General features: G+C 44.4%; 1 protein-coding gene across 2 annotated transcripts in view; it reads right to left on the reverse strand.

The window, feature by feature from the left end:
• Positions 1–25,664, reverse strand: part of LOC140197379 (major histocompatibility complex class I-related gene protein-like) — a 51,045-nt gene that overhangs the window by 17,299 nt on the left and 8,082 nt on the right. The window contains exon 1 of one of the 2 annotated variants that reach the window (XM_072257338.1): positions 14,690–15,198. The exons of the other annotated variant lie outside the window; for it this stretch is intronic. The gene's annotated coding sequence lies outside the window, so the exon portion shown is untranslated. Of the gene's footprint in view, positions 1–14,689; positions 15,199–25,664 lie in introns of those variants that run through there. 2 annotated transcript variants of the gene reach the window in all.

Here is a 25,664-nt window from a genome sequence, read left to right on the forward strand (position 1 = left end):
TTGAGAGATTCTTGACTGGTCAGGACATGGAGGGATACAGGGAGAAGGCAACAGATTGGAGCTGAGAGTAAAATTGGATGAAATGGCAGAGCAGACTTGCTAGGCCAAATAGCCTAATTTTGCTCCTATATCTTATGGTCTTATGGTAACAAGACTGTTCCAGGTATCCAAGTGCAGAAGAGATTTTCCAGAATGCTTCCTGGATTAGAGGACATAAGAATTGAACTGAATTGAGTTGAATTGACTTCATTACTTACATCCTTCATATACAAGAGGAGTAAAAATCTTTACATTATGTCTCCGTTCAAGTGTGCAATGTAGAATTGTAGTAATTTATAATAAATATTATGTACAACAGGATAGTCAATATAACATAGAAATACAGTTGCATCAGCATGAACTAAGCAGTCTGATGGAAGAAGCTGTCCTGGAGCCTGTTGGTCCTGGCTCTTATGCTACAGTACCATTTCCCAGATGATAGCTGCTGGAACAGTTTGTGGTTGGGTTGACTCGGGTCTCCAATGATCCTTCAGACCCTTTTTACATACCTGTCCTTGTAAATATCCTGAATAGCGGGAAGATCACATCTGCAGATGTGCAGGGCTGTCCTCATCACTCTCTGCCGAGTCCTGCGATTAAGGGGGGTACGGTTCCCTTACCAGGAAATGATACAGCCAGTCATGATGCTCTCATTCGTGCCCCTGTAGAAAGTTCTTAGAATTTGGAGAGGGGCCATACCAAACTTCTTCAACCGTCTGAGGTGAAGGAGATGCTGTTGTGCCTTTTTCACCACACAGCTGGTATGTTCAGACCATTTGAGATCCTCGGTGATGTGTATGCGGAGGAGGAGTTGTTCTCTGGAGTGACAGAGACTGAGGGAAGATCTGATAGACGTTTATAAGATTACAAGAGCATCCCAGGGTCAAAATATCTAACACTAGAGGGCATATATTTCAAGTGAAAGGGAATAAATTCAGAGGATATTTGTAGGCCAATGTTAATTTTACAGAGTGGTCAGTGTCTGGAATCAGCTGTGAGGGCTGGTGGTGGAGGCAAATACAATAGAGGTATTTAAGAAACACTTAGAAAGGCTCATGAATTGCAGAGAATGGAAGGATATGGACATTGGCAGAAGGGTTTAGATTAGTTAGGCATTTAGTTACCGGTTTAATTAATTTGACACAACATCTTGGGCTGAAGGGCATATCCCAGTTCTGCACTGCCTGGTGTTGTCATCTCAGAGAAAGATATCATAGGATTCCCCTGGTTGCTCTGATTTCCTGACACACCCCAGAGGTGGGTGGATTGGTGGGCTAATTGGCTGCTTTAAATCACCCCTGAGGTGTGTGTGAGTGGTGGTATCTGGGAAGGTGTTGATGCGAATGAGGGAAGAATAAGATTAGATGAGTGTAAATGGGTGGTTGACGAACCCAGGAGGACAGTACTGACTCTGCAGGAGAATCACTTTCTTTAAAATCTTGACATTACTGACTAGCTGCATCAAAACCTGGGACAGAATCTACAATAGACAGGAATACAAGAGCTGCAGAGAGTGGTAGTCACAGCCTGATCCACCATGGGCACATCCTACTCCAACACTAGCAGTATCTACAGGAGGCACTGCTTCAAGAAGGCAGCATCTACCATCAAGGATTCCCACTATTCGCATCATGCAGTCTTCTTGCTGCTACTGTCAGGCAGGAGGCACAGAAAACTGACATCCCACAACATCAGGTTCAGCAACAACTACTTTCCTACAGACATCAGTTCTTGAACCAATCTGCACAATCCTAACCCTACAACAGCAATGAAACACTACAGACTGCCTCTTGCACCTTTCAGACCATAAGACATAGGGGGCAGTTTTAGGCTATTCAGCCTGTCAAGTCCTTTCCGCATTCCATCATGGCTGAATCCAGATCCCACTCAACCCCATACACCTGCATTCTTGTCATATCTGACCAATCAGGAAATGACCAACTTCAGCGTTGAATATATACACAGACTTGGCAGTCTGTGGCAGAGCATTCTACAGATTTAATGCTCTCTGGCTAAAAAAAATTCCTCCTTACCTCTGTTCTGAGGGGCCACCGCTCAATTTTGAGGCTGTGCTCTCTAGTTCTGGATATTCCACCATTGGAAACATCCTCTCCACATCCACCCCAACAAGTGCTTTCAACATTCAGTAGGTTTTAATGAGATCACTCCACATTTTTCTAAACTCTAGTGAGCCAGAGGTCGTGGTACATATAGGTACCAATGATATAGGTAGGAAAAGGGGAGAGGTCCTGAAAGGAGAATATAGGGAGTTGAGAAAAAGGACTGCAAAGCTAGTAATCTTGGGATTACTGCCTCTGCTATGCGACAGTGAGAGTAGGAATGCAAAGAGGTGGAGGATAAATGTGTAGCTGAGGGATTGGAGCAAGGGGCAGGGATTCAAGTTTTTGGATCATTGGGACCTCTTTTGGCGCAGGTGCGACCTGTACAAAAAGGACGGGTTACACCTGAATCCTAGGGGGACCTATATCCTGGCGGGGAGATTTGCAAGGGCTATGAGTTGACTTTAAACTAGAATGGGTGGGGAGTAGGAATCAAATTAAAGAGACTAGGAGAGAGGAGGTTAGTTCACAAATAGAGAAACCTAGTAGACAGTGTGTGAGGGAGGATAGGCAGGGGACAGAGATCAGGAGCACTCAGACCAAAGATGTAGGGGACAAGGAAGAAAAAGAAAATAAATTTGTTTGCTCCATTAAGAGTAAAAAGAGAGTAGGAGGTGGAGAGTTTCTTAAATGCATCTATTTTAATGCTTGGAGCATTGTAAGAAAGGTGGATGAGCTTAGAGCATGGATTGATATCTGGAAATACGATGTTGTAGCTATTAGTGAAATGTGGTTGCAGGAGGGGTGTGATTGGCAACTAAATATTCCAAGATTTTGTTGCTTCAGGTGTGATAGAATAGGAGGGGCAAGAGGGGGAGGTGTTGCATTGCTTGTCAGAGAAAATATAACAGCGGTCCTCTGGCAGGATTGATTAGTGGACTCATCCAGGGAGGCTATTTGGGTGGAATTGAGGAATAGGAAAGGTGTAGTGACACTTATAGGGGTGTATTATAGACCACCTAATGGGGACCGAGAACTGGAGGAGCAAATTTGTAAGGAGGTGGCAGATATTTGTAGTAAGCACAAGGTTGTGATTGTGGGAGATTTTAATTTTCCACACATAGACTGGGAAGCCCATTCTGTAAAAGGGCTGGATGGTTTGGAGTTTGTCAAATGTGTGCAAGATAGTTTTTTGCAGCAATACATAGAGGTACCAACTAGAGAAGGGGCAGTGTTGGATGTCCTGTTAGGGAATGAGATAGGGCAGGTGACAGAGGTATGTGGTGGGGAGCACTTCGGGTCCAGTGATCACAATACCATTAGTTTCAATATAATTATGGAGAAGGATAGTACTGGACCCAGAGTTGAGATTTTTGATTGGAGAAAGGCTAACTTTGAGGAGATGTGAAGGGATTTAGAAGGAGTGGATTGGGACAACTTGTTTTATGGGAAGTATGTAATAGAGGAATGGAGGTCATTTAAAGGTGAAACTTTGAGGGTACAGGATCTTTATGCTCCTGTTAGGATGAAAGGAAAGGTTAAAAGTTTGAGAGAGCCATGGTTTTCAAGGGATATAGGAAACTTGGTTTGGAAGAAGAGAGGGATTTACAATAAATATAGGCAGCTTGGAGTTAATGAGGTGCTCGAGGAATATAAAGATTGTAAAAAGAATCTTAAGAAAGAAATTAGAAAAGCTAAAAGAAGATATGAAGCAGCTTTAGCAAGTAAGGTGAGAATAAATCCTAAGGGTTTCTACAGTTATATAAATAGCAAAAGGATAGTGAGGGATAAAATTGGTCCCTTAGAGAATCAGAGTGGATAGCTATGTACGGAGCCAAAAGAGATGGGGGAGATTTTGAACAATTTCCTTTCTTCGGTATTCACTAAGGAGAAGGATATTGAATTGTGTAAGGTAAAGGAAACAAGAAAGGTAGTTATGGAAAGTATGATGATTAAAGAAGAGGAAGTACTGGTGCTTTTAAGGAATATAAAAGTGGATAAGTCTCTGGGTCCTGACAGGATATTCCCTAGGACCTTGAGGGAAGTTAGTGTGGAAATAGCAGGGGCTCTGACAGAAATATTTCAAATGTCATTAGAAACAGGGATGGCGCCGGAGGATTGGCGTATTGCTCATGTGGCTCCATTGTTTAAAAAGGGTTCTAAGAGTAAACCTAGCAATTATCGGCCTGTGAGTTTGACATCAGTGGTGGGTAAATTGATGGAAAGCATTCTTAGAGATGGTATATATAATTATCTGGACAGACAGGGTCTGATTAAGAACAGTCAAAATGGATTTGCGTGTGGAAGGTCATGTTTGACAAATCTCATTGAATTTTCTGATGACATTACTAGGAAAGTTGACGAGGGTAAAGCGGTGGATGTTGTCTATATGGACTTCAGTAAGGCATTTGATAAGGATCCACACGGAAGGTTAGTTAGGAAGGTTCAATCGTTAGGCATTAATATCGAAGTAGTAAAATGGATTCAGCAGTGGCTGGATGGGAGATGCCAGAGAGTAGTGGTGGTTAACTGTGTGTCAGATTGGAGGACGGTGTGTAGTGGTGTGCCTCAGGGATCTGTACTGTGTCCAGTGTTGTTTGTCATATATACTAATGATCTGGATGATGGGGTGGTAAATTGAATTAGTAAGTATGCATATGATACTAAGATAGGTGGCATTGTGGATAATGAAGTAGGTTTTCAAAGCTTGCAGAGAGATTTAGGCCAGTTAGAAGAGTGGACTGAAAAATGGCAGATGGAGTTTAATACTGAAAAATGTGAGGTGCTACATTTTGGTAGGACTAATCAAAATAGGACATATATGGTAAATGGTAGGGCATTGAAGAATGCTGTAGAACAGAGGGATCTAGGAATAATGGTGCATAGTTCCCTGAAGGTGGGATCTCATGTGGATAGGGTGGTGAAGAAAGCTTTTTGTATGCTTTATAAATCAGAGCATTGAGTATAGGAGTTGGAATGTAATGTTGAAATTGTATAAGGCATAAGTAAGGCCAAATTTGGAGTATTGTGTGCAGTTCTGGTCACCGAATTATAGGAAAGATGTCAATAAAATTGAGAGAGTACAGAGGAAGTTTACTCAAATGTTGCCTGGGTTTCATCTCCTAAGTTACAGAGAAAGGTTGAACAAGTTAGGTCTTTATTCTTTGGAGCATAGAAGGCTGAGAGGGGACTTGATAGAGGTGTTTAAAATTATGAGGGGGATTGATAGAGTTGATGTGGATAGGGTTTTTCCATTGAGAGTGGGGGAGATTCAAACAAGAGGACATGAGTTGAGAGTTAAAGGGCAAAAGTTTAGGGGTAACATGAGAGGGAACTTCTTTACTCAGAGAGTGGTAGCTGTGTGGAACGAGCTTCCAGCAGAAGTGGTTGAGGCAGGTACGATGTTGATGTTTAAAGTTAAATTGGATAGATATATGGACAGGAAGGGAATGGAGGGTTATGGACTGAGTGCAGGTCGGTGGGACTAGGTGAGTATAGGAGTTCGGCACGGACTAGAAGGGCCGAGATGGCATGTTTCCATGCTATAATTGTTATATGGTTATATAGTTACAGGTCCAAAGTTGCCAAACACTCCTCATACATTAACCCCTTCATTCCCAGAATCATCCTCCTGAACCTCCTCTGTACTATCTCCGATGATAACATGTCCTTCCTGAGATATGGGGCTCAAAACTGTTCACAATGCTTTAAGTGTGGCCTGATTAGTGTCTTATTATTATCTCCTGGCTTTTCTTGAAAGATCATGTCCAATGCATCTGTTATCTCTTCAGCAACCTCTCTCAAGACTCTGGGACGTAGTCCATCTGGCTCAGGTGACTTATCCACTTTAAGACCTTTGAAGTTGGCTAGCACCTTTTCCTTTGTAACAGCAAAGCACCCACTCCTGCTCTCTGACACTCACGGACCTCTGGTACACTGCTAGTGTCTTCCACAGTGAAGACAGATGCAAAGTACCCATTAGGGCCTTTTGCCAATTCTTTGTCCCGCATTACTGCCTCACCAGCATCATATTCCAGTGGTCTAATATCAACTCTCACTTCCCTTTTACTCTTTATGTAACTGAAAAAACTTTTGGTGTCCTGCTTCATATTATTGGCTAGTCAGTCCTCATATTTCATCTTTTCCCTTCTTATAGTCTTTTCAGTTACTTTTTGTTGGATTTTAAAAGCTTCCCAATCATCCAACTTCCCACTCACATTTGTTACCTTATATGCTGTTTCCTTGACGTTTATGCAATCCTTAACTTTCTTTGTCAGCCACAGTTGCCTACCTCTGCCATTTGAGAACCTCTTTGGTGCATATCTATCCTGCACCTTGTGAACTATTCCAGAAACTTCAGCTCTGCTGTCATCCCCACTTCAATCCACCTGGGCAAGCTCCTCTCTCATGCCTCTGTCATTCCCTTTGTTCCATTGTGATACTGATACATGTGAGTTATGCTTCTCCCTCTCAAATTGCAGAATGAATTCAATCATATTTTGATCACTGACTCCTAAGGAATCCTTTATGTTCAGCTCCCTAATAAGATCTGGGTTATTACAGCATATCTGTAGATGTGAACTTCCCACTATTCAGGACATTTACAAAGACAGGTGTGTAAAAAGGGCCCGAAGGATCATTAGGGACCTGAGTCACCCCAACCACAAAATGTTCCAGCTGCTACCATTTGGGAAACGGTACCACAACATGAAAGCCAGGACCAAGAAGGACAGCTTCTTGCACTCGGCCATCAGACTGCTTAATTCATGCTGGCACAACTGAATTTCTACGATAATATTGTCTATCCTGTTGTACATAATATTTATTATAAATTACTATAAATTACACATTGCACACTTACATGGAGACGTAACTTAAAGATTATGAAGGATATAACTAATAGTCAATTCAATTCAATTCAATTCAATCTACAACACCCTTGATGTGAAGCTCCCAGCTTTGGACTTCCTTCAGCCACAGCTCTGTGATCCCCACAATGCCATACAGACCAATCTTTAACTGCGCCATGAGTTCATCCACCTTATTCCAAATACAGCACCTTCAGTCCTCCATTCTTTGCCCTTTTGAATTTTGCCTCTGTGGTACAATTTAACTCGTTGCTTTGTCTGCAATTGTGCTCAATCATTGGCTTGTCCTTCCTTACATACATGTTACACCCATCATCTTCTTGTAAACCTGCTGGCTCATCCTCAGCTCTATCATCCTGGTTCCCATTCCCCCTGCGGATGAATTATGAGGTCAAGTCCCTTTTAAAGGCTAGAGCTGCGGCTTTTAGGTCCGGGGATACCAGTCACTACACGGAATCCAGGCATGAACTCCGGAAAGCCATTAAGGGTGCCAAGAGGCAATATCGAGCCAAATTGGAAGCCCAGGATAACCAGAGGGGTGCCGGTAGACTATGGCAGGGTCTAAATGAGATCACTGGGCGCAAAGAAAAGGCTGGGAACATCAATAACAGTGGTGCTTCTCTTCCTGACGAACTTAACGTATTCTACACAAGATTCGAACAGAAGAGGAGCGTCCCACTCCCTCCGGATGAACCGGACCTGGTGGCATCGAGATTCATCATCACCGAGGAGGACGTTAGAAGTGCCTTCCTGAAGATAAATCCAAGGAAGGCGTCGGGCCCAGATGGTGTCCCAGGACGGGTTCTTCGGGCCTGTGCAAGCGAGCTAGCTGGAGTGCTTGCTGACATCTTCAACTGCTCTTTGCTTCAGTCTAAGATCCCCTCGTGTTTTAAGAAGGCAATGATAATCCCAGTGCCAAAGAAGAGCAAGGTGGCATGCCTGAATGACTATCGACCTGTAGCTCTGACATCAACTGCTATGAAATGCTTCGAGAGATTGGTTATGGCACACATCAACCACAGCCTACCGGTCAACCTCGACGCTTTGCAATTCGCCTACTGAAGCAACAGGTCAACGGCAGGTGCCATCTCTCTGGTCCTACATTCCTCCTTAGAACACCTGGAGAATAAAGACACATACGTAAGGCTCCTTTTCATTGACTACAGCTCTGCCTTTAATACCATCATTCCAAATAAACTGATTCCTAAGCTCCGGAACCTGGGCCTTAGCACTCAGATCTGCAGCTGGATCTTCAACTTCCTCACAGACAGGACCCAGGCTGTAAAAATAGGGGACAAGCTCTCCTCTACAATCACTCTGAGCACCGGTGCCCCACAAGGCTGTGTACTCAGCCCCCTGCTGTACTCACTGTACACCCATGATTGTGCAGCCGTTTCCATCAAACTCAATATATAAGTTTGCTGAAGACACAACAATTGTAGGCCATATCTCGGGTAATGATGAGTTTGGGTACAGAGAGGAAATTAAGAACCTGGTGGCATGGAACAAAGACAATAACCTATCCCTTAACGTCAGCAAGTCGAAGGAATTGGTCGTTGACTTCAGAAGGAGTAGCAGACCGCACGACCCAATTTACATCGGTGGCGTGCAAGTGGAACAGGTCCAAAGCTTTAAGTTCCTCGGGGTCAATATCACAAATGACCTGACTTGGTCCAACCAAGCAGAGTTCACTGCCAAGGAGGCCCACCAGCACCTTTACTTCCTGAGAAAACTAAAGAAATTTGGCCTGTCCCCTAAAACCCTCACTAATTTTTATAGATGCACCTTAGAAAGCAGGGTGCATCACAACCTGGTATGGAAGTTGTCCTATCCAAGACTGAAAGAAGCTGCAGAAGATTGTGAACACAGCGCAGCACCTCACACAGACCAATCTTCCGTCTGTGGACTCACTTTGCACTGCACGCTGTCGAAGCAGTGCTACCAGGATAATCAAGGACACGACCCACCCAGCCAACACACTTTTCGTCCCTCTTCCCTCTGGGAGAAGTTTTGGGAGCTTGAAGACTTGTATGGCCAGATTTGGGAACAGCTTCTTTCCAACTGTGATAAGACTGCTGAACGGATCCTGACTGGATCTAGGCCATACCCTCCAAAAATCCGGACCTGCCACTCAGTTTTTTTGCACTACCTTATTTCCCATTTTTCTATTTATGATTTATAATTTAAATTTTAATATTTAATAAATTTAACTATTTTTAAGATTTATAATATTTTATATTTGTAATCCAGGGAGCGTGAAGCGTAGAATCAAATATTGCTGTGATGATTGTACGTTCTAGTACCAATTGTTTGGCGACAATAAAGTAAAAAGTATAAAGTATAAAGTATTCGTTTAAACCACTCCCAACAGCTCCAGTAAATTTGCCCGCAAGAATATTGGTCCCCCTTGGATTCAAGTGCAACATGACCCTTTTGTACAGGTCTCACCTGCCCCAGAAGAGGGGTTCAATTATCCAGAAATCTGAATCCCTCTCCCCTGCTCCAATTCTTCAGCCACACCTTTACCTGCCTCCTCATTCTATTCCTTTTTTTTGTAATTTATTTTTTATTGAATTTCATCATCAAACATTTCTATAAGTTGTATTTCATATACTGTACATATTTATCATATAATCATATTTGTCACAAATCTCCGCATAATATTTATCTGAGGTATACACTTACAGAAAAGAGAGGAAAGAAAGAATAATCGAAAGAAGAAAACTATGTACATAGTAGGGAGTGATCTTTTTTTTTAACAACATATTCATTGACTTGTGAGAATAAAATCAGGCCTATGAGGTGTTATGTAGTTAAACCAATTTTTCCAGCATGAATAAAATTGTTCCAACTTATGATTAACAGATGCTGTTACCTTCTCTATTTTGTACATGTTCATTGTAATTTCCATCCATACGTTTAGAGTTGGGCTGTCCTGTGATAATCTTTTCCCCGGAAAAGTCTTTTTACCAGCCACCAGCAGTACATTCATTAAATATTTATCTCTTTTCAACCGTTCTTGAGGTATATACCCAAAGTATATGGTCTTACTCTCTAAGGGTATTTCACATTTAAAGATGTCTTGTAGGGCATTATTTATCCCACTCCAGTAGTCTTTGATAACGGGGCATTCCCAGAAAATATGATAATCGTTTGCATTTTGATTTCCACAATTTCTGCAGCAAACAGGGGGGTTGTTATCATAATGGGATTTCTGTGAGGGTGTAATAAAATATCTTATCAAGTTTTTCCACCTGAACTCCCTCCATTTCTGTGAACTGGTACACTTCCATTGATACCTCCATATTATTGTTCAGTCTTCCTCAGATATTATCATCCCTCCTTCCTTCTCCCATTTTGTTTTAATGTATGAAGTTGAATGCATTTTAAGATTTGACAAATCCTTATTCATGCTTGAAATGATCATACTACCATTGTCTGAATTATATGCTTTTCTAAACAGCTCTATCAGACACGCACTTGCCTTGGTTACATTTTTAACCTTCTTATTAACATACTGTCACATTTGTAAAAGTCTTGTTTTTCTAACGCGTGTTTCTCTTTGAGCATTTCAAAACTGAACAGTGTTCCTTCTTTCATTATATTGCAAATAGCTGTTATTCCTTTAGCTGTCCAGTCCTTAAATCTAGCATCCAGTTTATTCGGTGTAAAATCCTAGTCATAGGCACACCATTTAAGAATCGCAATGTCTCTCTCCGGTTTACATTCTTTTATAATAGTTCTCCATATCTTAAGAGTCAATTTCACCTACGGGTTGTCAATATTATTTATGTAACTGTAGGTTGTTATCAGCCAAAATTGCCTGTATGGGGATGGAACGTATCATCTCCTCAATGTTTTTCCATTGTGTGTCATATGATGGGTTGCACCAGCATATCACAGCTCTCAACTGTGCTGCAAAATAATAATCTCTAAGAGAGGCAGGCCACAGTCCCCCTTTTCCTTGGCTAATTGCAAAGTTTTGAGACAAACCCTAGGCCTTTTACCTTGCCATATATATCTTAATAGCATCTTGTTCCTCTCATTGAATTGATTTTGGTTAATCTCTATTGGTAGGGTCTGAAAGAAATATAGTAGTCTGGGCAGTATATTCATTTTAATAGATTCAATCCTTGAACTGAGACCAAGAAAAGGGATTAGGTTCCACCTTGTTATATCTTCCTTAACTTTTTATATATTGGCTGATAATTGCATTCCGATAATTTTGCCAAATCTTTTGGCATAATGATGCCCAAATATTTGACGGACTCTGTTTGCCATGCCTAAGTATATCTACTTTCAATTTCTCTTGGTGGACTATAGTTATGTGAAAGTAGTTCGGTTTTATCTATATTGATCTTGTATCCTGCTAATTGGCCATATTGTTCAAAGGATTGCATCAATTTAGGTAAAGAGACTGTTGGTTGCCCAAGATAGATCAAAATGTCATCCACGTGTAAGGGGGTTTCGTCTTTTATGTCACTGCGTAGGCTAATTAAAATGGCTTCTTTGTTATGTTATACTTGGGAATGCTTCTTTGTTATGTTAAACGCTGAGCAAGTTCTTGCGCTAGTAGCTTGTTTTGGGTTAGATTGCGATAAGAAGATGTTACGAACCAATTGGGATAGTTGTTAGGTTTTTGGTATCTGTAAGATTTGTATGCGCGGGGTTTTGGAGGGAGAAGGCGGGAGAGAGAGAGAGAGAGACAGAGGATGGACCAGGTGCTGTGATGTCCGCTAACGGGGTCAGACCCCGAGCGGGGCGTTCGGAGAGGAGAGGAGACCCAGACGGACTCGTGTGGAGCATCTGGTTGACCACTATTGTTGGTCCCAGGCGGCCGGTCAAGGTGGTCCGAGGGGTTGCAGGGTGAAGAAGAAGGTCCTGAGCTCCAACTGTTTGTGTACGAAGTGATTGAACTTTGATAAGTGTGGCGCCTTTTATTTTCCTTTTACATTTTATTCTCTATTAATTATATAGTTCCAGTAATATCTATAAACTGTAAATCATTTAATTGTATCTGGTGTATTTGTCTGTTATTTGGGTGGGGTGGGGTACACCACACAATATCCACACAAACTAATTACCCAGTTTGGCGGGGTCGAGGGCTGTTTCCCTAGACGACAGCGAGCTGAGCGACCCTGAGGTTGGCCGGGGGGCCTACGCACGTAACAGGCCAATTTATGCTCTGTCCCTTTAATAGTAATTCCCCTGTTATCTTCATTTTGTCTGATGTATTGAGCTAATGGTTCCAGATATAATGCAAAGAGTAGCGGTGACTATTCACAACTCTGTCTCGTGCCCTTTTCTAGGGTAAAACTATTAGATAAATATCCGTCGATTTTAATCCTGGCAGTAGGATTGTCGTATAGTGCTTGTATAGTTTTAATAATTATGTCATGTAGACCAAATCTATGTGAAACTCCATAGAGAAAATTCCAATTAACTAAATCAATTGACTTTTCAGCGTCCATGCTTATCACTATTGCTTCCATTTCATTTTTTTTACATGACCATAATGTGAAGTGTCCTTCGTATATTGTCTTGTGTTTGGTATTGTTGTATGAAAACCTGTCTGATCATTTTGTATCAGTGTGAGTAGAAACTCTTCTAATCGTTTGGCCGTGATGGAGGTAAATATTCTATAATCCACATTAAGAACAGATATTGGTCTAAATGACCCACATTCCATTTTATCCTTGCCTTCTTTCCATATAGCTGAGCTTATCGCCTCCTTCCAGCTGGGTGGCATTTGTGCTTTTCTCAGGGCCCAGATCAGTGTGGGGAGTAAAGCAGGGATTAACTCACTTCTAAACTCTTCATACCACTCTGCTGTATATCCATCTGATCCTGGTGACTTGCTTAATTTAAGCCTACTAAATGCAGTTTTTAGTTCAGCTTTAGTTATGTCAGCAGTCATCGTTCTATTTTGTTCTTTGCTTAAAGTGGGTAACTCTAAAGAATTCAGGAAGGTGTCAATTTGGGTTAAGTTTCCCCCTTGTAACCTTGGAATATAGAGTTTTGTAAAACATTTCAAAAGCTTCATGAATTTCACTTAGCTTATTCTTTTTATCACTTTTGTTCTTGGATCCCTAATTCCATGAATTGTATTTTCTGCTCCTTTTTTTTTCAGTTTCCACGCCAGTATTTTCATAGATCTGGATCCACTTTCGTAGTGTCTCTGTTTCAGAAACATTAAATTTTTTTCTAATTTCTTGTGTAGCCAAACTATTAATTTCATTCCTAATTTTTAATTGCCTCTAGTATATCCTGTGCCAAACTCAGTTTGTGTTTTTTTCTAGTTCCTTCAGCTTATTTTGTAATTCCTCTAATGTTCTATTCCTTTTTTTTTCTTATATGAAGATATCACTATAATTTTCCCTCTTAAGACAGCCTTCAGAGTATCCCATAGAATGGGAGGTGAAACCTCTCCATTATCATTGAATTCTAAGTAAAGACCAATTTCTTTTTTAATTTGTTCCTTAAAATAGGGATCACTGAGTAGACATGAATTTAGTTTCCAAATAGTATTCTTTGGTTGTAGGTCAAAATCAACAGATAAATATATAGGTGCATGGTCACTTACATCTATTGTCCCAATTCCACAGGTGATTATTTTGTCTCTGTCTTTTCCAGATATTATGAAATAGTCTATTCTTGTATATATGGAATGGGGGGCAGAATAATGAATGTAATCCCTTCTGTCAGCAAAAATGTCCTTCCATATATCAATTAGTCCAACATCCTCATAAAGAGTGTTAACTTTCTTATGTAAGGACTTTGTTTCATAAGTTTTCCTATTGGAAGAGTCTAGCTTTGGTTGTAATTGTAAATTTAAGTCTCCCCCACATATCAAGAGACCTTCTGTTTCCGTTACCATAATATTAGTAATTTTCTGGAGGAAACTAGTATCACTTCCTGGGGGTGCATATATATTCAATAAAGTAACTGGATTTCCACCTATATTCCCCTTACCAGAATATATCTGCCCTCCTTATCTCCCAATTTGAATACTTCTTCAAAATTTAGCTTACTTGAGATGAGAATAGCAACTCCTATTCTATGTCCTGATTTATATGAGGAAAAAAACAAATTAGTGAAGCCCATTCTCTTTAATTTTCCATGCTCATTATCACTTAAGTGAATTTCCTGTAAATATACTACATGGGCTTGTTCTTTTTTCATTTTTGATAGAATTTTACTGCACTTGACTGGATTCAACAGCCCATTGACATTAAAAGAAATGAATTTTACTTTGTCCTTAGCCATGTGTATTTATCTGTTAGTATATAATTGAAATTTGCAGAATATAACTCAATCGATCTACTCCCTGAACAAATAAGAGCCAAGAAACGCGAATAATAAAAAAAAAGGTAACGAAGCTGTGCTTCCAAGGCTGGGGTCTCTAGATGACTCTGGGTTGGGCTAGAAGAAAAGTCTAGCCGTGGGGTATAGTCCCTCCTACCTGTGGGTTGAGGGCCCCCGCTGCAGTACATATAAAAGTAAGTTTAAAAAAACTACGTCTATTCCACAGAAATGATTTGCCTGTGTATTCCTCCCGTGTATATATTCTCATTTAGGTGGGGAAAAAGGAATGAATAACTGATTTTTTTTTAAATTGAGTAATATAAAAACCACATCATAACACGTATTTCTCGAGATAGGTATATCACCGTCTATTTTTGCTTCTGTTTAGTTTATCAGCACTTTTAATGTTAGCCAAACCTTATGGCTGTTCTGGAGGTGGTGAGGGTTGTCTTCGGAGAACTCAGTCTCTTCCTAATATTCTTCTCTCGTCCTGTTCCTGTCCCCTGCTTTCTCGGTTCTCTTACTATTTCCCAAGCAGTTCGGGACAACTGCTCAGCCAGACTTTCCCCTGGTTTGACCACGCTCATCGACAGTCCTCGGTTGTTCACATCTGTAGACGCCTGGTACAGTCATATTCCTTCTTGGTAAAATACTCTCAGTTTAGCAGGGTACGGGGTTTGAAACTTAATCTTTTTGTCCTTCAATATTCGTTTCCCTTCGGAATACTCCTTCCGTTTCTGTAGGACCGCCAGGGGGTAATCATGATCGAAGTATGTTAACTTCCCGTTCCAAAAAACCCTCTTCTTACCCCAGGCCCTTCGTAGAATCTCCGCCTTGCTCTCGATTCGGAGAAATTTAAGTACAATGGATCGCGGTTTACTTTGTCTGTCTCTGGCAGGCCGCTGGGCGAGAGAACGATGTGCCCTTTTTATTTCCATCTCCATATTCGGGGGAATCTCCAGCGCTTCCCGCAGCAGCGTATCTGCAAAGTCTATCATCGACAATCCCTCCGCTCCTTCGGGAACATTATAAATCCTGATATTTTTCCGTCGCGATCTTCTCTCCTGGTCAAGCAATTTACTTTCCTGTTGATTTAGTATTTTTATCGTCTTACTTCGTATCTGTTCCACGTTTTGCACGCGATCTTCCACCTTCTCAATTCGAGTCTCAGTCATCGCTATTTTCTGATTGACGTTGGCGAGCTCTGACTTTATATCATTGAGTTGCTGCTTTATATCATTTTGGACTCCACTTATCTCTTCCAGAATCTTCATCATATTTGCCGCTTCGCCTGCACGAGGCCCGGCTGTACCTCTCTCTTCCATAGGCTCCGCAGTGGGGCTTTCTTTTTAATCTCCATTCTTTCTCCCCATTCTTGCCCCCCCCCCGCTTATCAATTCAGATGTGTTCGAAAGATCTTAGATTTGATGCATTAACGGGGCAAAATATCCGTTTTTCCGGAGCAGCTGTTGATCTGAACTGCCATTCTGAACGATGACGTCACCGGAGCCCTCCTCATTCTATTCCCATCCTCACTGTCACGTGGAACAGGCAGCAATCCTGAGATTTTAATACTCCTGAGGTCCTGCTCCTCAGCTTCTTTCCTAACTCCTGTATTCTTTTCTCAGGACTTCGTCCCTTTTCCTTCCTAAATCATTGACACCAATATGTACCACGGCTTCTCTTTGTTCACCCTCTCTTTTCAGGATATTGTGGACGCGTCCAGAAACATCTCAGACCCTGGCAGCTGGGAGCCATCTGTGTGTATCGGCCTTTGCCCCAACTGACTCCCATTGCCTAGAGCGAATAACCATCGACCCCGCCATACAGTGCAAATGCTTTGGTGCGGATACGGTGTAAGGCACCCAATGATCAGCCACGACACAAATATCAAACAATATATCAAGTGCGAGTAAAGAACTATGCTTTATAGCAAGTTTTGGTGATGGGTTAGTAGCAACAACTGAAAGAAAAGGTGCCACATAAGTAACTTATCAGTCTAACACCAGTCATGAAAGAAAAGGAGGTGGGGTGGCGTTGCTGGTTAAAGAAGAGATTAACGCAATAGAAAGGAAGGACATAAGCCGGGAAGATGTGGAATCGATATGGGTAGAGCTGCGTAACACTAAGGGGCAGAAAACGCTGGTGGGAGTTGTGTACAGGCCACCTAACAGTAGTAGTGAGGTCGGAGATGGTATTAAACAGGAAATTAGAAATGTGTGCAATAAAGGAACAGCAGTTATAATGGGTGACTTCAATCTACATGTAGATTGGGTGAACCAAATTGGTAAAGGTGCTGAGGAAGAGGATTTCTTGGAATGTATGTGGGATGGTTTTTTGAACCAACATGTCGAGGAACCAACTAGAGAGCAGGCTATTCTGGACTGGGTTTTGAGCAATGAGGAAGGGTTAATTAGCAATCTTGTCGTGAGAGGCCCCTTGGGTAAGAGTGACCATAATGTGGTGGAATTCTTCATTAAGATGGAGAGTGACATAGTTAATTCAGAAACAAAGGTTCTGAACTTAAAGAGGGGTAACTTTGAAGGTATGAGACGTGAATTAGCTAAGATAGACTGGCAAATGACACTTAAAGGATTGACGGTGGATATGCAATGGCAAGCATTTAAAGGTTGCATGGATGAACTGCAACAAATGTTCATCCCAGTTTGGCAAAAGAATAAATCAAGGAAGGTAGTGCACCCGTGGCTGACAAGAGAAATTAGGGATAGTATCAATTCCAAAGAAGAAGCATACAAATTAGCCAGAGAAAGTGGCTCACCTGAGGACTGGGAGAAATTCAGAGTTCAGCAGAGGAGGACAAAGGGCTTAATTAGGAAGGGGAAAAAAGATTATGAGAGAAAACTGGCAGGGAACATAAAAATGGACTGTAAAAGCTTTTATAGATATGTAAAAAGGAAAAGACTGGTAAAGACAAATGTAGGTCCCCTACAGACAGAAACAGGTGAATTGATTATGGGGAGCAAGGACATGGCAGACCAATTGAATAATTATTTTGGTTCTGTCTTCACTAAGGAGGACATAAATAATCTTCTGGAAATAGTAGGGGACAGAGGACCCAGTGAGATGGAGGAACTGAGTGAAATACATGTTAGTAGGGAAGTGGTGTTAGGTAAATTGAAGGGATTGAAGGCAGATAAATCCCCAGGGCCAGATGGTCTGCATCCCAGAGTGCTTAAGGAAGTAGCCCAAGAAATAGTGGATGCATTAGTGATAATTTTTCAAAACTCGTTAGATTCTGGACTAGTTCCTGAGGATTGGAGGGTGGCTAATGTAACCCCACTTTTTAAAAAGGAGGGAGAGAGAAACCGGGGAATTATAGACCGGTTAGCCTAATGTCGGTGGTGGGGAAACTGCTGGAGTCAGTTATCAAAGATGTGATAACAGCACATTTGGAAAGCAGTGAAATTATCGGACAAAGTCAGCATGGATTTGTGAAAGGAAAATCATGTCTGACGAGTCTCATAGAATTTTTTGAGAATGTAACTAGTAGAGTGGATAGGGAAGAGCCAGTGGATGTGGTATATTTGGATTTTCAAAAGGCTTTTGACAAGGTCCCACACAGGAGATTAGTGTGCAAACTTAAAGCACATGGTACTGGGGGTAAGGTATTGATGTGGATAGAGAATTGGTTAGCAGACAGGAAGCAAAGAGTGGGAATAAACGGGACCTTTTCAGAATGGCAGGCGGTGACTAGTGGGGTACCGCAAGGCTCAGTGCTGGGACTCCAGTTGTTTACAATATATATTAATGACTTGGATGAGGGAATTAAATGCAGCATCTCCAAGTTTGCGGATGATACGAAGCTGGGTGGCAGTGTTAGCTGTGAGGAGGATGCTAAGAGGATGCAGAGTGACTTGGATAGGTTGGGTGAGTGGGCAAATTCATGGCAGATGCAATTTAATGTGGATAAATGTGAAGTTATCCACTTTGGTGGCAAAAATAGGAAAACAGATTATTATCTGAATGGTGGCTGATTAGGAAAAGGGGAGGTGCAACGAGACCTGGGTGTCATTATACACCAGTCATTGAAAGTGGGCATGCAGGTACAGCAGGCGGTGAAAAAGGCGAATGGTATGCTGGCATTTATAGCGAGAGGATTTGAGTACAGGAGCAGGGAGGTACTACTGCAGTTGTACAAGGCCTTGGTGAGACCACACCTGGAGTATTGTGTGCAGTTTTGGTCCCCTAATCTGAGGAAAGACATCCTTGCTATAGAGGAAGTAGAAAGAAGGTTCACCAGATTGATTCCTGGGATGGCAGGACTTTATTATGAAGAAAGACTGGATGAACTGGGCTTGTACTCGTTGGAATTTAGAAGATTGAGGGGGGATCTGATTGAAACGTATAAAATCCTAAGGGGATTGGACAGGCTAGATGCAGGAAGATTGTTCCCGATGTTGGGGGAGTCCAGAACGAGGGGTCACAGTTTGAGGATAAAGGGGAAGCCTTTTAGGACCGAGATTAGGAAAAACTTCTTCACACAGAGAGTGGTGAATCTGTGGAATTCTCTGCCACAGGAAACCGTTGAGGCCAGTTCATTGGCTATATTTAAGAGGGAGTTAGATATGGCCCTTGTGGCTACGGGGATCAGGGGGTATGGAGGGAAGGCTGGGGCAGGGTTCTGAGTTGGATGATCAGCCATGATCATAATAAATGGTGGTGCAGGCTCGAAGGGCCGAATGGCCTACTCCTGCACCTATTTTCTATGTTTCTATGCTTCTATGTCTAGTGCATATAATGTTTTAATACGTTGGAGCTCACGCCTCCGATTCCATCCACAACTTCCTTACGAGACTCCGGCCACCATCCGAACCCCCGAGGTCCGGTATCTGCCGCCCTGGAGCTGCTGTCCGTTCCCCGCATGTCTGTCCTCTCTGCTCGCCTTCCGAAAAAGCCCGCGCTCCTCAACTCAGCACACACATACAAGATAACATAACATGACTTCCATTGGCTAACAAATGAATACCATTTCCATTATCACTAAGTATAACCCAAACATGCGGTTACACAGAACTCCCGGCTCAGCAGTTAGCAGTATGAGAAGCCATTTTAGTATAACACTTCAGAGAAGCCACTTTGGTAATAAGCAATTAACAGTTAACTGTCCGTCTAGTATTACTGAGAACCCTACCTTCTCCCCCCACCGAATTATTTTATGCCCCATGACACTCCGATAATTTGCCATCCCTTCCTGCAGAACGCACAGTCCAATCCACGTGCAGAAAGCAGTGATCTGACTCTCCAAAACGGTAGAGATCACACCTTGTTCCCTGGGTGCTACATAGGCCAACCTCTCTGGGGGTTTCCGACTTCTCTGAGGCCTACGTACCCCGTCTTCTAACCCTTCCGCTTCGGGCACTACAGCGGACGCTTTAAAACTACGAGGCGAATCCTCCCCCGCGCAGTCACTCAAGCCCCTCTGCACCTCGGAACCCTCTATCTCTGGTTCAGCGCCCTGCGGTACCACAGACTGCCCCTCACTAGCCCTGTCTAACCCAGTGGGGGAAAGGCCAAGAGTCTCTTCCTCCATCACAGGAGAATCAGCGAACGGCAGAATGTACCAACCATCCCAGTCATCATCCTCTGAATCGGTCTCCCTCAGAGGGGCTGGGCTCAGGCCTGTCTCTCCCAGGGTAGGCACGTCCTCCACCTTGTGGGGACGCAGAGTCCTGGTGTTGGGTGCAGACGCCCGGTCAGGCTCTCGCTCTACCTGTAATCTTGCCCCAAGAGCAACAGGTGATTCCGATGGAGAAACCTGACAGGCCCTTTTCCATCCTTGGGCCGCACCCGGACAACCGGTAGGTTTGGCATCTGACTCTGCACCACATAAGGCGTGGCTGCCCAGCGATCAGACAGTTTGCGTTTTCCTGGTAATCCCAGATTCCTGATGAGGACTCGGTCTCCCGGCAGGAGTTGCGAGAATTTTACTTTCTGGTCATACCTCCTCTTATTTCCCTGATTCTGCCGGGCGACCGCCTCCCTGGTCAACTCGTAAGCGCTTTTCCGTTCTTTCCTCATATCAGACACAAACTTCAGGTAAGGCTTCGGCAACACCTCACCCGCATCAGTCCCGAAACAAAGGTCAATGGGCAACCTTGCCTCGCGCCCAAACATAAGACAATAGGGAGAGTAACCAGTAGCTTCATTACGTATACAGTTGTAACAGTGAACTACATGCCCAATATGTTGACTCCAACAATTCTTTTTGCTGATCTCCAGAGTCCCGAGCATGTCTAGCAGCCGCCAATTGAATCTTTCCGGCTGGGGATCGCCCTGCGGATGATAGGGCGTGGTCCTCGATTTCTCAACCCCCAGCATGCCCAGTAACTCATAGATGAGCTTAATCTGAAAATCTCGTCCCGATCACTATGTATCTGCCGAGGAAGGCCATAATGCACAAAATACTTCTCCCATAGCACTTTTGCCACTGTGATCGCCCTCTGATCCTTCGTAGGAAAAGCTTGAGCATACCTGGTGTAGTGGCCCGTGATGACCAAGACATTCTCTGTGTTGCTGGCATCGGGTTCTATGGCCAGGAAATCCATACACACCAGGTCCAAAGGCCCCGCCCTCTGCAAGTGGGACAAAGGGGCAGCTGCCCGGGCAGCGTCTTCCCGCCGTTTGCAACGAATGCAGGACTTGCAGTACTCTTCAATCTCCGTCCTCATCCGGGGCCAGTAAAATCGATCCTTGAGCAATCCATAGGTTTTTTCCACCCCCAACGTCCAGAGTCATCACGGAGGGACTTCAAAACAACCTTCCGATACTTCTCCGTCAGGACCAGCTGCCATCACCGAGGTCGATCCGGGGGTGACGTTACCCGGTACGGTATAACATTTGGTTCTTCAACCTCAACGGAAGCCATTCACTCAGTAACAGAGACCCTGAGTCGTGCTTAGCCTTCTCCGCCTGTGTCACATCCCCCTCTTCCACGGCATGCCAGACAGGGCCAATGTCCGGGTCATCTCGCTGAGCAGCAGCCACTTCCCCAGGGCTCAACCCCGGCAGCGTGGTCTTCAGAGCAGTCAGGTCACAGTAATCTGGAGGCATGGTGTCATCAGATACCCCCAATGAGTCCACTGCTCGATCCGGCCTCTCCTTCTCCTCAGCCTGCACGGTGATAGCAAGCTGGCACATTGCCTTCACCCCGGATGCAGCGACACTCTCCCACTCCTCGTCCCTCCCCGGCTCCTCATGGCCCCGTCGGGACAGCGCATCTGCGGCAACATTCCGGCTCCCCGGCCGGTACTTCAGGCTGAAACCATCCACAGACAAAGCAGCCAGCCACCGATGGCCTGTGGCATCCTGTTTCGCCAAGGTCAGGATGTAGGTGACTGGGTTGTTGTCTGTCCTCATCTCAAACTTGGCCGCGTAGAGATAGTCACTCAGTTTATCCACCACAGCCCATTTCAATGCCAGGAACTCCAAATTATGAGTGGGATAGTTTCTCTCCCAGGGTGACAAACTCTGGCCGACAAAAGCCACAGACCTCAGGCCAGCTCCCTGATCCTGGTATAAAACGGCCCCTAACCCCTCATGGCTGGTGTCAGTGTGTAGCACATAGGGCAGTCGTGGGTCCGCAGAAGGCAGTACCGGCGCCTGAGTCAGCATCTCCTTCAGTGACTGGAAAGCCGCTTCACATTGGCCATTCCACCTCCGTCTGAAGAGATCTGACTGCTTGAAATATTCTCCAAGCTCCCGCCCTTTCCTCCCTTTCCCCCTCTATCCTGGGTGGGGGGGGCGGGTAGCCACGCAGAAGTTGATTCAAGACATGACTCACCTTGGCATAGCCCTTCACGAAACTCCAATAGTACCCACAGAACCCCAGGAATGAGCACAGAGCACTCATGGTCTGGGGCCTCAACCAAGAGATCACCGCTTCGCTCTTAGCTGGGTCTGCAGCTACTCCAATTCTGCGAGACGATGCGTCCAACATAGCCAACAGATGTCTGGTAGAACTGGTACTTGTCCAGGGAAAGTTTTAACCCTTCCTGCTTCAGCCAGTTGAGCACCTTCATCAGTCTCGCTTCGTGTTCTTCCAAGGTGGATCCAAATACTATGAGGTCATCCAAATATACCAGCACTTCGAGTTGGTGCATATCCCCAACTGTCTTCTCCGTAACCCTTCTGGAAAGTGGCAGGGGCCCCAGATATGCCCTGGCGTATCCTTTCGAACTGGTAAAATCCCAGAGGGCATATAAAGGCCGTCTTCTCCTTATTGGCCTCACTCATCGGGATCTGGTAATACCCACTCCTCAAGTCCAACACGCTAAACCACTTCGCCCCACTCAGACAGGCCAGCGCGTCTTTGACCCGTGGGAGTAAAGATTGGAGCGACTAGGGTTGTATACACTGGAATTTAGAAGGATGAGAGGGGATCTGATTGAAACATGTAAGATTTGTATGTTAGAGGCAGGAAACATGTTCCCAATGTTGGGGGAGTCCAGAACCAGAGGCCACAGTTTAAGAATAAGGGGCAGACAATTTAGAACGGAATAGAGGAAAAACTTTTTCACACAGAGGGTTGTGGTTCTGTGGAATGCTTTGCCTCAGAAGTCAGTGGAGGCCAATTCTCTGGATTCTTTCAAAAAAGAGTTAGATAGAGCTCTCAAAGATAGCGGAGTGAAGGGATACGGGGAGAAGGCAGGAAAAGGGTACTGATTGTGGATGATCAGCCATGATCACAGTGAATGGTGGTGCTGGCTCGAAGGGCTGAATGGCCTACTCCTGCACCTATTGTCTATTGACCGTGTACTGATCAGGGACCGTGCGCCTGTTCAGTGTTCCATAGTCCACACACATACGAACCTTCCCATTCTTCTTTCGGGCCACTACGATAGGAGACGCATAAGGGCTTCGGGAATCCGTGATGATCCCAGCCTCCTTCAATTTACACAAATACTGCCGCACGTCTTCCACGTCTGCAGGGGCCAGGCGCCGTGATCGTTCCCTAAACGACTATCCTCAGTCACCCATATGGTGTGGCGAGTGCTCCTGGATCAACCCACATCAAACTCATCAAGGGAAGTAACATCTGCCATCGTCAACACCTTCTCCACCAGCCTCCGCTTCCAAGCCTCCGGCACAGGTGATGCCCCAAAGTTCAAAGCTTCAGCAGTCAACTTGCGCCTTTTTCCCGACAGCTCTCCCCCAACTGGCTTCACGGGGGCGCTGTGCATCACCGTCACCTGGAACAAATGCGCCAGAGGCATTCCTCGCTTGAAGGTGACATCCCGTGCGGTAGTGTTCCTGATGATCACACTAGCCTGCGTGCCTGTACCACCGAGAGCTTCTGCAACTCGTGTCTCAACAAAACCGCAGCAGGGAATCTCGACTCCCCCTTGAGATCTTCCGGGGTGTCCACTAAAAGGGTTTCAACCTCAAGCACTCCCAGGAATCGAGGGATCCCCATCACTCTTGCTACTTCACCCAGCTGTACCACCCTGGGCTTCGACTGGGCACACCACACAGTGCCTCGTTCACACGCTGCATCCCACCCTGGGCGACCCCACACTTCCTCAAAAGCAGCTCAGAACACTGGGTGCACTGACAGGGTCTCCGAAAAATCTTCACCCGCCTTCTCCTTCTAGGCTCCCAGGAGTCTCCGCACAATAGGGGTGTTGGTCCCCACCAGAATTGACAGCCCCCCCCCCAGCGTCTCACTGGGGTCTGGGCAAACCAGTACCAGGGCCTTATGAGCCTCAGACACCCCAGCTCAGCTTCCAGGAACTCCAATTTCACAGACAAATAGCCATCGTACGGGTAATCACCATCGCGGATACCCCAAATTTCAAGTGCACTGAAAGGTGTCAGGGGTAAATGCGCCAGATACTGATTGTAGAATGACGGTACAGTAATGTGACCTGTGACCCGGTGTCGAGTACGGCTTTTGCACCTATCCCTTCTATCCGGATCGACACGCTGGATTGGGGTCCCACCAAACCTTCCGGGAAGGAATGGATTCTCAATATTCCTGGATTTCAGTGCTTTAAAAGGGATAGAGAGTGTGGAAAAAGGGGAGGAGGGGTGGCATTACTGGTCAGGGATACTATTACAGCTACAGAAAGGGTGGGTAATGTAGCAGGATCCTCTTTTGAGTCAGTTTGGGTGGAAGTCAGGAACAGGAAGGGAGCAGTTACTCTACTGGGGGTATTCTATAGGCCCCCTGGTAGCAGCAGAGATACAGAGGAGCAGATTGGGAGGAAGATTTTGGAAAGATGCAAAAATAACAGGGTTGTTATCATGGGTGACTTTAACTTCCCTAATATTGATTGACACCTGATTAGTTCCAAGGGTTTAGATGGGGCAGTGATTGTCAAAAGTGTCCAGGACAGATTCCTGTCACAGTATGTGGACAAGCCAACTAGGGGGAATGCCACACTAGATCTAGTACTAGGTGATGAAACGGGGCAGCTCACAGATCTCTCAGTGGGTGAGCATCTGGGGGACAATGACCACCACTCCATGGCCTTTAGCATTATGATGGAAAAGGATAGAATCAGAGAGGACAGGAAAATTTTTAATTGGGGAAGGGCAAATTATGAGGCTATAAGGCTAGAACTTGCGGGTGTGAATTGGGATGATGTTTTTGCAGGGAAATATACTATGGACATGTGGTCGATGTTTAGAGATTTCTTGCAGGATGTTAGGGATAAATTTGTCCCAGTGAGGAAGATAAAGAATGGTAGGGTGAAGGAACCATGGGTGTCAAGTGAGGTGGAAAATCTAGTCAGGTGGAAGAAGGCAATATACATGAGGGTTAGGAAGCAGAGATCAGATGGGTCTATTGAGGAATATAGGGAAGCAAGAAAGGAGCTTAAGAAGGGGTTGAGAAGAGCAAGAAGGGGGCATGAGAAGGCCTTGGCAAGTAGGGTAAAGGAAGACCCCAAGGCATTCTTCAATTATGCGAAGAAAAAAAGGATGACAGGAGTGAAGGTAGGACTGATTAGAGATAAAGGTGGGAAGATGTGCCTGGAGGCTGTGGAAGTGAGCAAGGTCCTCAATGAACACTTCTCTTCGGTATTCACCAATGAGAAGGAACTTGATGGTGAGGACAATATGAGTGGGGTTGATGTTCTGGAGCATGTTGATATTAAGGGAGAGGAGGTGTTGGAGTTGTTAAAATACATTAGAATGGATAAGTCCCCGGGGCCTGATGGAATATTCCCCAGGCTGCTTCAGGAGGCGAGGGAAGAGATCACTGAGCCTCTGGCTAAGATCTTTATGTTCTCATTGTCCACGGGAATGGTACCGGAGGATTGGAGGGAGGTGAATGTTGTCCCCTTGTTCAGAAAAGGTAGTAGGGATAGTCCGGGTAATTATAGACCAGTGAGCCTTATGTTTGTGGTGGGAAAGCTTCTTAGAGATAGGA

The sequence above is a fragment of the Mobula birostris genome, chromosome 5, assembly GCF_030028105.1.
Source record: "Mobula birostris isolate sMobBir1 chromosome 5, sMobBir1.hap1, whole genome shotgun sequence".
Classification (NCBI taxonomy): domain Eukaryota; kingdom Metazoa; phylum Chordata; class Chondrichthyes; order Myliobatiformes; family Myliobatidae; genus Mobula; species Mobula birostris.